The 13,477-nt window shown below is 45.4% G+C and overlaps 1 long non-coding RNA gene across 1 annotated transcript in view; it reads left to right on the top strand.

The window, feature by feature from the left end:
* Positions 1 to 11,709, top strand: part of LOC138796649 (uncharacterized) — a 95,334-nt gene extending 83,625 nt beyond the window's left edge. Inside the window, exon 3 of the long non-coding RNA XR_011363778.1 lies at positions 11,558 to 11,709. This is a non-coding gene — a long non-coding RNA (uncharacterized lncRNA). The remainder of the gene's footprint in view (positions 1 to 11,557) is intronic.
* Positions 11,710 to 13,477: the final 1,768 nt, after the last annotated feature.

The raw sequence follows: 13,477 nt of genomic DNA, 5'->3' as shown, positions 1-13,477 counted from the left end.
AAATTTTAATTTTCTGTGCAGAGATTTTATTGTAATCCAATATTTTTCATAATTATAAGCTTATTACCAGAGGAATGCACCCCAATATTGATTGCCCCGTTTCTGCAGTTTATAGAAATACCCCATATGTGGCCCTATTGCGCTATTTGACGCAACCACAAGCCTCAGATATAAAGGAGCGCCTAGTGAATTTCAATGGCTCCGTTATTTTTGGTCATTTTTGACTGTACCACTTCAGGTTGGCAGAGGCTCTGGGGTGCCAAAACCTAAAAAACACCCCTAAAGGGACACCATTTAGAAAACTACACCCCTCAAGGAATGTAACAAGGGGTGCGGTGAGCATCTGGACCCCACAGGTGCTTCACAGATTTTCCAAACAATATGGCTTGAAAAAAGACTAAAGTATTTTTTACACTAAAATGTTGTTCTAGCCTTCAATTTTTCATTTTCACAAAGGGATAAAAGGAAAAAAAAAAAACACAAAACATGTAGCGCAGTTTCTCCCGAGTACGGAAATACCCCACATGTGGTCATAAAGTGCCAAACGGGCGCAGGACGAGCCTCCAAAGGGAAGGAGCGCCAATTGGCTTTTGGAAGCTGGATTTGGATGGAATGGATTTCAAGGGCCATGTCGCATTTACAGAGCCCTCGTCCTGCCAAGACACTGGAAACCCCCCACAAGTGACCCCATTCTGGAAACTACACCCCTCAAGGAATCTAACAAGGGGTGCAGTGAGCATATGCACCCCACTGGTGACGGGCACAAATGTGGAACAATGTGACGTGAAAGGGAAAATTTTCATTTTTTCACTTTCATGGCACAAATGTGCCAGTCATCCAGGGGTCCATATCCTCATTGCACCCCTTGTTAGATTCCTTGAGGGGTTTAGTTTCCAGAATGGGGTCACTTGTGGGGGGTTTACAGTGTTTTGGCAGCACGAGGGCTCTGTAAATGCGACATGGCGTTCATCATCCATTCTAGCCAAATCCAACCTCTAAAATCCAAATGGCGCTCCTTCCCTTCGGAGGCTTGCCCTGCGCCCACAAGGCGCTTTATGTCCACATGTGGGGTATTTACGGACTCGGGGGAAATTGCTCTACACATTTTGTGTTTTTTTTTTCTCTTTTAACCCCTTGTGAAAATGATAAATTCAAGGCTAGACCAACTTTATAGTGTAAAAAATGTAATATTTCATTTTCACGCCACATTGTTCCACATTTGTGCCCGTCACCAGTGGGGTCCATATGCTCACTACACCCCTTGTTACATTCCTTGAGGGGTGTAGTTTCCATAATGGGGTCACTTGTGGGGGGGTTCAACTGTCTTGGCAACACAGGGGCCTTTTGAATGCAACATGGCCCCTCGAAATCCATTCCATCCAAATCCAGCCTTCAAAAACCAAATGGCGCTCCTTCCCTTTGGAGGCTTACCCTGAACCCGCATGGCCCTTTATGTCCACATGTGGGGTATTTCCGTACTCAGGGGAAATTGCTCTACACATTGTGTTTTTTTTTATCTTTTAGCCCCTTGTGAAAATGAAAAAATCAAGACAAGATCAATGATTTAGAGTAAAAATTAAAAAAAAATTACACTAAATGTTGGTCTAGCCTTGATTTTTTTCCATTTCCACAAGGGGTTAAAAAAGAAAATAAAAGCAAAACGTGTAGGGTAATTTCCCCTGAGTACGAAAATACCCCACATGTGGACATAATGTGCCATATGGGCACAGGGCAAGCCACCAAAGGGACAGAGCACCATTTAGAGGCTGGAATGGAGGATGGAGGCCATGTCGCAATTACAAAGCTCCTGTGCTGCCAGGACAGTAGAAACCCCCGACAAGTGACCCCATTCTAGAAACTACACCCCATAAGGAATCTAACAAGGGGTGCAGTGAGAATATGGACCCCACTAGTGATGGGCACATGTGTAGAACATGTGCCGTGAAAATAAAAAATACAATTTTTTTCATTTTCACGTCCCAAATGTGGCCGTTACCTGGGGGCCATATACCCGCTGCCCCACTTGTTAGATTCCTTATGGGGTGTAGGTTCCAGAATGGGGTCACTTGTGGGGGGTTTCTACTGTCCTGGCCGCACAGAGGCTTTGTAATTGCATCATGGCATCCTCTAATGGGAATGGCGGCCATACCTACTTAGTTTGGGAAAAGGGACCATTTTAATTTATTTTGGGGGTATTAGGCCAATTATTAGTTTATAAGGTTGAAAATGACAGGTGTCCATCAAATTCAACCTGTGTTGATCCAGAGGAAGGCAAAAAACCCTCGTGAGGCAGACGACAGTAGCCTCATCACAGCGGAAAAATTCCTTCCCAAATCCATAATGGCGATCAGAATAATCCCTGGATCAACGTGACCCCTGAAATAGGAATAAGGGACAGAATTTAGAAAATGTAGAACCCCAGTGAAGTGTGGTGCGCCTTGGAGCGATCCAGTATGCAGAGGCCGGGGTGATCAGGACAGGTGTCACACTGGAAAATAGTGTCCTTCCTGATCCCCCTGTTACGCCACACTCTGCACTTCTTCTGGGGTCTCCCGTTCTCCAGTGTGGGGGACGTCACCTGGAGAATGTTGCCCTGGTGCGATACGAGGTCCTTCATATCCAGAAGCGCTGGATCCGCTCCATGGCTGCTAATTATTAGGGCTCTATTACTGCTTCTGATATTTACGGATCATGCCGCAAGCTACAGTAGCTCAGGCAGCGAGGGACCAGAAGAGGGGGCGCTGGTATAAATGTTATCCCCGTACAGGTGGTAACCTTTATCCAGCAGTGGGAAGATCAGTTCCCGGACGATCTTCCCACTAACTCCGAGGATGGGGGGGAGGGGGCATCTGGGGGCTGGATTCAGGTGTCCCTTCCTTCATACACTCTAAGGGTACGTGCACACTGCAGAATCGCGAAGGATAACCCTTCGTGCATTCCACAGTTGGCACCCACCGGCGGACTGATGCAGGCGCGCGTCTCCGTCCGTGTCATAGACTCCATTCTATGCACGGGCGGATTCCACTCTCCGTCCAACGTGTTGATGGAATGACGGATGATGGAATCCGCCCGTGCATAACATGGAGTCTATGACACGGGTGGAGACGCGCGCCTGCATCAGTCCGCCAGGGGGTGCCAGCTGCGGAATGCACGAAGGGTTATCCTTCGCCATTCCGCAGTGTGCACGTACCCTAAATCTGTAAGAGTACCCAGAGGTACGCTCACAGAGTTTGTAGAATTTCACACCATACCGTCATCTCTTATTGGGACGGTACTGGCGGAAAAGACGTGTCTGGGGGACAGCGTACGGTACGCTACCCCCAGACACGTCACTGAATGATGAGGACGATGAGGATGAATGGAGGAACGAAGGATCCCCCCCATTCATCCTCACTGGCTGTTTCGGTGTCGGAGGCAATAATAACGTATGCGTCCGATACCGAAAACATGCCGGGGGCCACTTTTATACGGGGACTAGTATATGGGGTATGTAGTGGTGTAGTGTAAAACTTTATTCAATGTAGTGTAGTGTGGTGTAATGTAGTGTTTTTTTACGTGTTTTTTACAGTAAGTATAAAAAAAAAACCTACGCCAAAAATGGTGTTGCTGATAAATGCCGCACTTATGTGCGGCACTTATCAGCAGACCGTGGCAGTAGGATATAAAAAAAGCCACCCTACGCCAAAAAGGAGTTGCTGATTAGCAGCGCACTTTCGTGCGATGCTGATCAACACTCAGCGGCGATAGGGTGCGGAAAATAGAAAAAAAAAAATTGGAAAAAATTTTTTTTTTACTACATTCTGAACATTCCTGTAGTGGCTGATACGTGTATTACACTTATCAGCCGCTAGGGGGCAGCAGAGCGCAAGTTCCGAAAAAAGACGACGCTGGAGCCGGAAAAATACGAAAAAAGACGACACTGGAGCCGAAAAAAGCCGATCGGGACGTCACGGAAGAAGCCGAAGACCCGACAAGATGAAGAGGACGCCGGGAACCCGGAAGACGCCGATCAGGACCCCGGGACAGGTGAGTAATGTACAAATACCTGCTCTGGACCCCTCAGCTAGGTAGCTGGTCCGGAGCAGGTATTTATTACTTGTGGGGACTTTGATCGCCGTGAACGGCCGCCATACCGTGACCACCATTACTTTTTACAGTAATGGAGGTCGGTGCCGTCCTCGGACAGCACCGACCGCCATTTTTTTTCCGGGTCATCGGGCCACCGATGGCCCGGAAAGGTTCCGATCGCCGCTATGGGCTTATCAGCCAATAGCGGCGATCGTCGGCATGGGGGGGGTTAACAACCCTCCATGCCGACAGGGAGAGATGGCCTGCTATGTATTATAGCAGGCTATCTCCCCCGATCGGGACCCGGCCGGCCGCGGCGCCCTCTTAAAGGACCCGTCATGGGTCCTTAAGTGACAGTGATCCATGACGTACCGGTACGACATGGGTCCTTAAGAGGTTAAATGGATTCATTTTGCTCTTAAAGGGACATATTTCGCTCTTAAAGGGACCAAGGTTGCTCTTAAAGGGACCCAGGTCGCACTTAAAGGGACCCAGGTCGCTCTTTGAGGGACCCAGGTTGCTCTTAAAGGGACCCATTTCACTCTTAAAGGAACCAATTTCACTCTTAAAGGGACCCATTTTGCTCTTAAAGGGACCCATTTTGCTCTTAAAGGGACCCATTTCACTCTTAAAGGGACCCAGGTCGCTCTTAAAGGTACCCAGGTCGCTCTTAAAGGGACTCAATTAGAGCGACTTGGGTCCCTTTAAGAGTGACTTGGGTACCGTCCCTTTAAGAGCGACTTGGGTACCGTCCTTTTAAGAGCGACTTGGGTACTGTCCCTGTAAGAGCGACTTATGTAATTCCTCTTACACAGCGGCTTGGGTACCGCCCCTTTAAGAGATGCTAGGGTACCGCCCCTTGAAGAGCGGCTTGGGTACCGTCCCTTTAAGAGCGGCTTGGGTACCGTCCCTTTAAGAGTGGCTTGGGTACCGTCCCTTTAAGAGCGGCTTGGGTACCGTCCCTTTAAGAGCGGCTTGGGTACCATCCCTTTTAAGAGTGGCCTGTGTACCGTCTCTTTAAGAGCGGCTTGTCTACCGTCCCTTTAAGAGCGGCTTGGGTACCGTCTCTTTAAGAGCGGCTTGGGTACCGTGTCTTTAAGAGCGGCTTGTGTACCGTCCCTGCTACACGCCTGCCTCAGCTCTGCTATTTTACTGACTGACCTCTGTTACTTATAATGGTAAAGACCATTGTTCGGTTACCATGACAATCTTACTCATGTCAGAGGGACAAAATCGTTAAGGACCTTCCATATATTACATCTTCTATTGGCTAATAGTGGACATGTGACTGTGGATGGTGTGATACAATGCATGACGAGACCTTAGAGTTCCTATTGGCTGCTATATTTCAGCTATTTGCATATGTGCTGTGATTGGCTGTCAGCGGTTAGAGTGTGGCCATTATTTTCAATGGGCCATTATTTTCTATGGGAAATTCGGGGTCTTTAAACGTAAATTTCTTAAAAGCGACAAATCCGATCGAAACAAAAAATAGATAGCACACCACACACCGCCGAGGGCTTCGAAACGCAGTTTGAACGGAGTCTGTGCGCAAAGCGTTTCGGGCTGTATTACGCGCAGAAAAATGGCTGGAAGAAGAAACGGAAGAAGAAGAAGAATACGGATTACAATATAGGGATTTTCAAGCACTATAATGATAGATAATAAGTTTGGTATAGATAGTAGCATTCTCCTAATCACAGCAGTATACTCTCCAAGGTCAGTTTGTATACTTAAGAAATGGAGCTAAGATAAACACACTCACCCTCTCACTGTGATTGCATAGCAGAGTCCTGATGTGCTCCGGTAGTACAGCAGTTTTTGTCTGTTGGTCCAATATATAAGACGATACTTGATTTGCTGTTCTAATCCTCTGTGATGGCTAGCTGTCCTTGATCCTCAGTTCTTTGCGTCCGGAGGAGCACGTCCCAGCTGGTGACGGCTCTGTTATCCGGTACTTTTGTAGAACAGGTAAGTCTCTCAGACTGTCAGTGAACCATTAATCAGTCACCTGGATGCCTCCGCTGATGAGTGGGAGACGGACAGTGACGTCTCCAGTGACATTGAAACGTGCGTTGTAAGAGGATTTTTCCACCCACTTCTGGTGTGTCTAATGACGGTCTGGTGGCCGCTCATAAAAGGGGGATTATGAATGCACGTGATGGAACTTTGGCGCAGTCATCGATGTGTGAGGTACAACTGAGACTGCTCTTCTGGCCATAACCTTCCACTTATTCTGTGTTTTATTTGCCTTTTTTTTGTGCCAGTCTGTCTTATGCCTTCTGTTTTGCTAATTGTTTCCCTGCCCCTCGCGTGTCTGTTCTGCTGTTTCCTCTGGTCAGGTAAGGCCCCCTTCACACATCATGAAAATCTTTCCATTTTTCTTATCAGGAATTTCTGTCAGGATTTGCTTGCATTGAACACTGACAGCCTTCAGGATTTTTCCTGAAGAGTGTCTGTTCAGGAAAACAGGTCAGGAATTTATAGAACCTGTCCTATTTTCATCAGGATTTCCTGAACGGGTGCCCCCATATAAGTCTATGGGAGCTCAGGAACCTTGATGCTTTCTTAATACTTTCCTGATGCGCATCAGGAAATTCTGTAGACACTACTGATGGTTTCCTGATCATAAAAACTGATTACTGTCAGGAAATTCTTAAGGCCTCCTGATCAGGATACTCTGACAGGAAAAACTGACACTGATGTGTGACTGTGGCCTAATGGTTAACCCGTGTTTGCCTCTGCGATTTACAGCTGGTTGATCGAATCACCTTCTGGACTGGGTTCCTGACTGGGTTCTGGGTCTCCTATTTAAGATCTCTGTTTCTGCCTGTGCCTTTCCGGTTATTGAGTTAGTCTCTGCCTGCTTCTGACTCTGCTATTCTGTGTTTGTTCTGACCCTTCTGCTTTGTATTTCTGACCTTCCTTGCTTGCTGCCTGCCCCTAACCATATTGCCTGTTTTTTGACTACGCCTATTGGATCCTGATTTTGTACTTTCGCTGCCTGACCATTGTGACCCGGATTGCTGACTATTCTTATTGTGTTTGTTTGTCTTGTATTTTGTTTCACTTATCCAGGCCAGAAACCGCCGCCCAGTTGCCCGCTGCCATTTTAGGGCAGATTGCGGCAAGTAGGCAGGGACAGTGAGCAGGACTGAGCTTAGGGTACACTGTCCATGTCTCTCCTGCATCTCTGTGACCTGAGTCATGACAACAGCTTAACTTTACTAGATCTGTACCGAGAACCATTGAGGTAGAAAGAAGAGTGCCCATGCTGGCTTGGTTGCGTGCTGAGAAGAGTAAAGAGAGTTCAGAGTAGTGGAGATGAGTAGGTCATGAGAGTCCCAACCCAATGTAGTACTGTGTTCTGCTGGAACTTTAGAAGAAGAAGACTTGAAGAGAATATTTGAAGGAAGAAGAATACTCGTGCCCATGTTTCAACCTTTGTCGCTAGACACACCTTTTGCCTTGCAGTGTTGAGGTGCCTGTCTTATCAGGTTGACACAAGCTCCAGTCTTAGTTACCTTAGTTGAGCGAAGTGTCCGAGCGTTTCCCGGTGTACATAGGCTTTTAGCTGCTTTGCTCTATCCGGATCAGTTCCTCTACTCATAGGATATTGTCCTGCACTGTGTTTAAGTTGTTCAAGGCGTGGGTTGGGATGTTCTCTGACTTGTCCTCTCTTTAGTTGTTTAGCACTGCATTATGGGTAGAAGTGTTGCTTTAAGAAAGAAAGTCTCTATGTCTTTCATAAGTGTTCGTCTACCACCACACTCCAGACTAGACTACTCTGGATTAACTAAGTGTGTGTCTTCACTTCCTCTTCCCATGTGACAACTTCCTACAGGGCGTGTAACAGCTCCTATGAGTGATGGAGAAGAGAGTGCAAGAGGAAAGAAGGATACAGATGGGTAGAAGAGAAGAGCAGCTCTCATTGGTATACAGATCACAAACAAAACAATAACCCTTAGTTCACTACAGCTGTGCCACAGTTACAAATACATAGACTGTGACCTCTTGTGGCAAAACTAAAATATACACTTTCATTACCACATTGTTCCTTATAGAACAAGGCTTTTGCGAGGGGTGTTCAAACTAGTAACACCCGTGGTGAGACACGACAGGTGGGCAAACCGAACCTGTTGAACCTGCGTTCGTTTTGAACTTTGTAAAAAATTTGGTTGGTTAACTAACCAAATTTTGTGACAGTGAGTAACCGGATGGGCTTATTTCTGAATATAAAAGTGTCCTATTGATGTAATGAGAAGGAATGTATTATTTTAATGTCTTGTGTATATATATATATATATATATATATATATATATATATATATATATATATATTGGTAAGACTATGTGTGTAGAACTCATTGTAGTTGTGTGTGTGTATGTATACTGTCACACCTATGTCAACTGTCCAGTCATATACCTCCTCATTAGTGTAAACATTGGAGAATACAGTTGTTTGTTGCTATTGTTGTTTGGCTGAAAGAACCTTGTAGCTGTAGTTGTGAGACTGGGTCAGCCTCAGCTGGGACCATGGATGGAAGGTGCCCAGCACCCTGGAGGTCATCAAGGGAAATGGGCGTATATTAGGGCATAATATACAAAGGGGCTCCCCATTTCATTGTGGATGAAACAACTATGCATCTGTACCATCTGTAACGTTTTCCGTATTAAATATCTTCTTTTTCTATAAATCTGTGTGGTTATAGCTTTCTGCGACTATTATCAAAAGCAACCGGGTACACCATGTTTAAAAAAAGGGGTGTTTTAAAACATTTTAAGATGTTTTAGGACAGTGACATGAGCACAGGATTATCCGTAATCACTTTTATTAGTGTTATTACTGCACAAAGTCTCCCCCCTACAAACGGCCCCTATTCGATATAGTGTAGCAGCTTTGTCCACAGCACAGGAAGAACCAAGACCTGCCTCCCCACAAGGGAAGAAAAGTTTACAGAGACAAACCTCTCTAGTATCTGCCACTTGGGGTCTGAAGTTTACTGCCAGAAAATGAGTCAACACAGTGCTGCCATTTTATGGGAGCTTAATGCCCCAATGAGAGTCTGTGACCCTGCCTAAGTGGGAGGAGAGAGCTCATCATAAGCAGTCAGCTTGGTGAGCAGAGAGCAGCACCGTAAGGGAGAGAGCCTTTCCCCGCAGCGACCACTGCAGTCCCGGAATCAAAATCTACTACCACTCCCACTACGGTAATGGTGGCTACCTCTACTGTGACACTCTCCACAAGACCATTTTGGGAGCCATCCTCCCTGACAAGCTACGATTCTTCTACCCGCACCATCACAGAGGCCAGCTCCTTGAGGGGCTTACGGTTTTCCTCAATGATTCGGTTCAGCAAGGATGCCAGTCAGTCAGTGGATGACAATCCCCAAGAGGCAGTAGTAGTGTCTGGGGCAAGGACTTCCAGAAGAAACATGCCCTCTTTATCAACTTGGGTAAGGGGGAGGCCAGAATCGGACATAGCCGGGGGTCAGTTCTTCATCATGGAGACCCACAAGCGTCTGGTCAAAATCTAACTTGCTCTGGGCAGTATTGCCCTTTCTGTTAAAAGTTTACCAGGATATCCTTAACGTTAAAGCTAATGTGCCTGGTCTTAGGACCATGATCACTTCTTGTATTTGGATCAACAGTTTATTTTAGAGTAACATTTATAGGAAATCTGTCAGCACCCCAGCCCTACCTGAGGTGCTGGCAGTGTGCTGGCAGTCCCCTTGTCAGGATGGTGCCTTTTGGTAATTTGTCCGTGGAGTAGATTATGTGCAATCTGGGGTCTCCTTCTGTAATGAAGAGTCAAAGAGGCTGAGAGTTGTAGCTCAGCGATTGTACTGCACTCTAGCTCACCTCACCCCTCCATCCTACTCTCTTTTCAATCTACAATCAGCTCCAACACTGGTTAGTTGGTTCGACTATATCTGATTGCAGATTACTTCTCCTTTTGGCAGATACTAGCTGACAGCGTGAGGGAGCAGGCGGCCATTCAGCATTGATTATTCAGAAGAAGAGGGAGGAAGGAGGGGTGAGGTGTGCCAGAGCAGCATAAACACTGAGACACGACTCCTCTTTGACTCTTCATTATAGTAGGAGACTTAAAACTTGTGTGCATAATCCACTCCACGGACAAATTAGCAAAAGGCACCATGTTGACAAGGGGACTGCCAACTACAGCACACAGATCCCCTAGGATGCGCCGAGTCCTTCGACTATTTATGTGGCAGACAATCTTCCTATTGTTTGCGGAAAGGGGGATATAGATATATATATAATATATATATATATATATATATATATATATATATATATATACATAGTTTTTGTTGGGGTTTAGTTTATGAACTCTATACTCTGTTTATAAAAAGGACTTCCTAAAAATGGCCGATATGCTGATTAAACAGCGCCTTAAGCTCAATATCACCAATCGGGATGCGCAGACCGTGCGGCCAGGATATTCCAGGGAATTTCAGATTGATTCCCTAGAATATCCTGGCCGCATATTCCCGGGAGCGCAACTATGCACCCGGGATCACAGGCATCGCGATCAAGCGAACTGCTTTCGGACAAAAAGTCAGAAAGATTCGATCATCTTTAATCCCCAAGATGGTAGTCAGATCTGTACTTTTATTTTGTTAGATGCTCTGTACTAGGCTATGTTTACACACAGGATTTTGCTTAGTATTTGGCAACCAAAACAAGGAGTGGATTGAAAACACAGAAAGGCTATGTTCCCACACTGCTGAAACTGAGTGGACGGCCGTCATTTAATGGCAAATAACAGCAGCTGATGTTTTAAAATCCCAGTAATTATTTGCCATTAAATGGCGGCCATCAACTCAATTTCAGCAGTGTGGGAACATAGCCTTTATGTGTTTTCTATTCACTCCTAGTTTTGGTTGCAAAATACTGAGCAAAAATACCTTGTCTGAACATAGCCTTAAAATGGACGCCGATTCACAAGTGCCATACCAAAGACTTAAAGAGAATCCCAAACTGGGCCGGATCGGTCCTACTTTGTAAATCATTTCATATGTACAGTTTTAATTGTGTTTTTATTGTATTAAAATATCTAAATTATAAGACTTGATGGTATTTTATTGCCCTCATGCTATATATTTCATTTGAGTGATTTATATGCACTTATTGTATGTGTGTATCTTTATATGAAATGCGCAAAATCATGTACTGGCACATCCTAATCTGCCAGCCATTCCAGCAGATGGACGTGTCGGTACATGACTGGGATGACACGGACGCAGGAGTGGCATTGTCATTGAAAGCCTGGCACCCATAACAACTGCCGAGACCGAGGCAGAACCAGGATCTTGTCATTTAACCCGGGGCTAGGCGACGCGATCGCACATCGCTCATGGTTGCTGTGATGTTAGGAGGCTTCCCCAAGGCCTCCTGTGTCACAGCTATGAAAGCTGATCAGGCTCAGCCTAATGGAGTGTTAACACAGATATTTCTCTGACAGGTTATTGAAGCCAAACAGACTATGACTATGAACAGAGAACAGGACATAAAGAAATGACTGAGACTTCTCCTTTCAAATCCATTTCTGGCTTTGGGTCCTTGCACACTGAGTAAAAGACGCTGAATTTCCGAGCGGAGTCCATTATAATTGGAGATGAGTGAAGCAGCCGAAAATTCGTTTCGCGCGTGTGGAAAATTTGGGGTCAAATTCGTTAAGATTTGTGAATATAGTCCACAGACTCTATTACACCCCTGTGTTCCTGTATAAAATTAAAAAACGTATTGATGATTTGTGTCCCAGGTGTCTAATGAAGGTTGGTAGTTTTGGACACATGCTATGATCCTGTGAAAAGCTGAAGGAGTTTTGGGGTGGGGTACTACAAGAGGTTTCTTCTATTATTTGATCGGGAATAGAGGAAGACTTTGCCTTGGTGATCCAGGGGGGGATACCTCTGGAGTTTCCAATGGAGTCTCCAGGAAGCAAAAGAAGATCCTATTAAAAATGTTATTTTGGGCGAAATTAATGATAATGCGTAAGGGGATATCACCAACTTGCCCACCCTGGTGGGATGGGAGAACTGTATTAGATGGTACAAGTGTAGCCATCTTTGTTTGTTGGTTTCTTTCCTCTAAGCATGGTCCTGAGTGGGAGGTGAGGGTGGGTAGGTGGTGGTGGTGGGAGACATTAGTGTTGTGATGTTATGTGGAGGTTTTTGTATTTTGTACATTTTTGGAAAATAATAAAAAATTCTTAAAAAAAAAAAAGATTTGTGAATCTAACCTTTAATGAATTTAGTTAAATCAGCCAAACTATACTAGCTAAAGTACTGGGACTATGACAGAAGGACAAATTTGTTGATTTATGTTCTTGTATAAGTGTTACAAATTGGAACATCACAATTAAAAAAAAAAAATAATTCTATCAGCCAGTCAATGATCCAATTTCCACCGTGGACATAGGTATAGCAGCGGCGTAACATCAGTTTTCTCACAGGAAAACATTGAATATTGGCAAATGAGTGACATAAAGAGACATTTTCTCCAAAGACAGCATTGGACCAGTGGCATCAAATTAGTTTTCTCCTAGGACACTAAGACAGCAGTGGTGATTGGTAGAGATGAGCGAGTAGCACACAAAAGAGCGCTTAATGGGTGTGTGTCTAGAACCCAGGGAGGGGACACACTACAAGTGCCAAAGTGGTAGCGCAACTAGCCCTAGCTAACAACATCTGTCTACCTCTGGGTCATTGCACAGGAGCCAGAAGATGGATAAACGTAGTGCAATGGATGATAACCAAACCACTCTCTTTACAATTTCTCAATGCAAAATGGATGGGGGAGGGGGATTTGAAGGAACAGAGAGTGTTGAAAACACTGCAGAGGGTAGTATCCATGGAACACATATATTCTGCAAGGATGGCCTGAAGAGGAGATAGAGAGTCATCTTTCTGGTGAGGACAGCGAAGTCTAGCCTGTTTACAGTTTGGCTCACATGGCAGGTTTCATGTTAGGGAGCCTTACTCCCTCACGATACGGCCATTTTTGCCAACAACCGTTAACACCTTCCTCAACCCTTCTCTCCCCACATAGGGAGAACTTAACTTCTCTCCTTCACCAAGATGAGAGAAGTACACAAGTCCCGCTATACCCAAGGCCCTGTTGAAGAAATTGTTTAGAGCCTTCCCATATGACAACACTAGCAGCGGAGGACTTGGTTCCATGGGCCAATGAGGAGGAGAGATGAGGGACCAGGCAGCAAGTTCTGGAAGATGGTGAGGAAGTATGTAGTGGACCTCTTACTATTAACTGTACAAGAGAAGACTTGCCTGACTATATGTACAGTATAGAAAGATTCTGTGGATAGCTAGAAAGAGATAAAGAGAAAGTGTGACATTGCGAGGGGGGGTTGCCTTCCAGCCCA

This window comes from Dendropsophus ebraccatus, chromosome 7, assembly GCF_027789765.1.
Source record: "Dendropsophus ebraccatus isolate aDenEbr1 chromosome 7, aDenEbr1.pat, whole genome shotgun sequence".
In the NCBI taxonomy this organism is placed as follows: Eukaryota; Metazoa; Chordata; class Amphibia; order Anura; family Hylidae; genus Dendropsophus; species Dendropsophus ebraccatus.
This window is presented reverse-complemented; position numbering and strand designations above follow the sequence as displayed.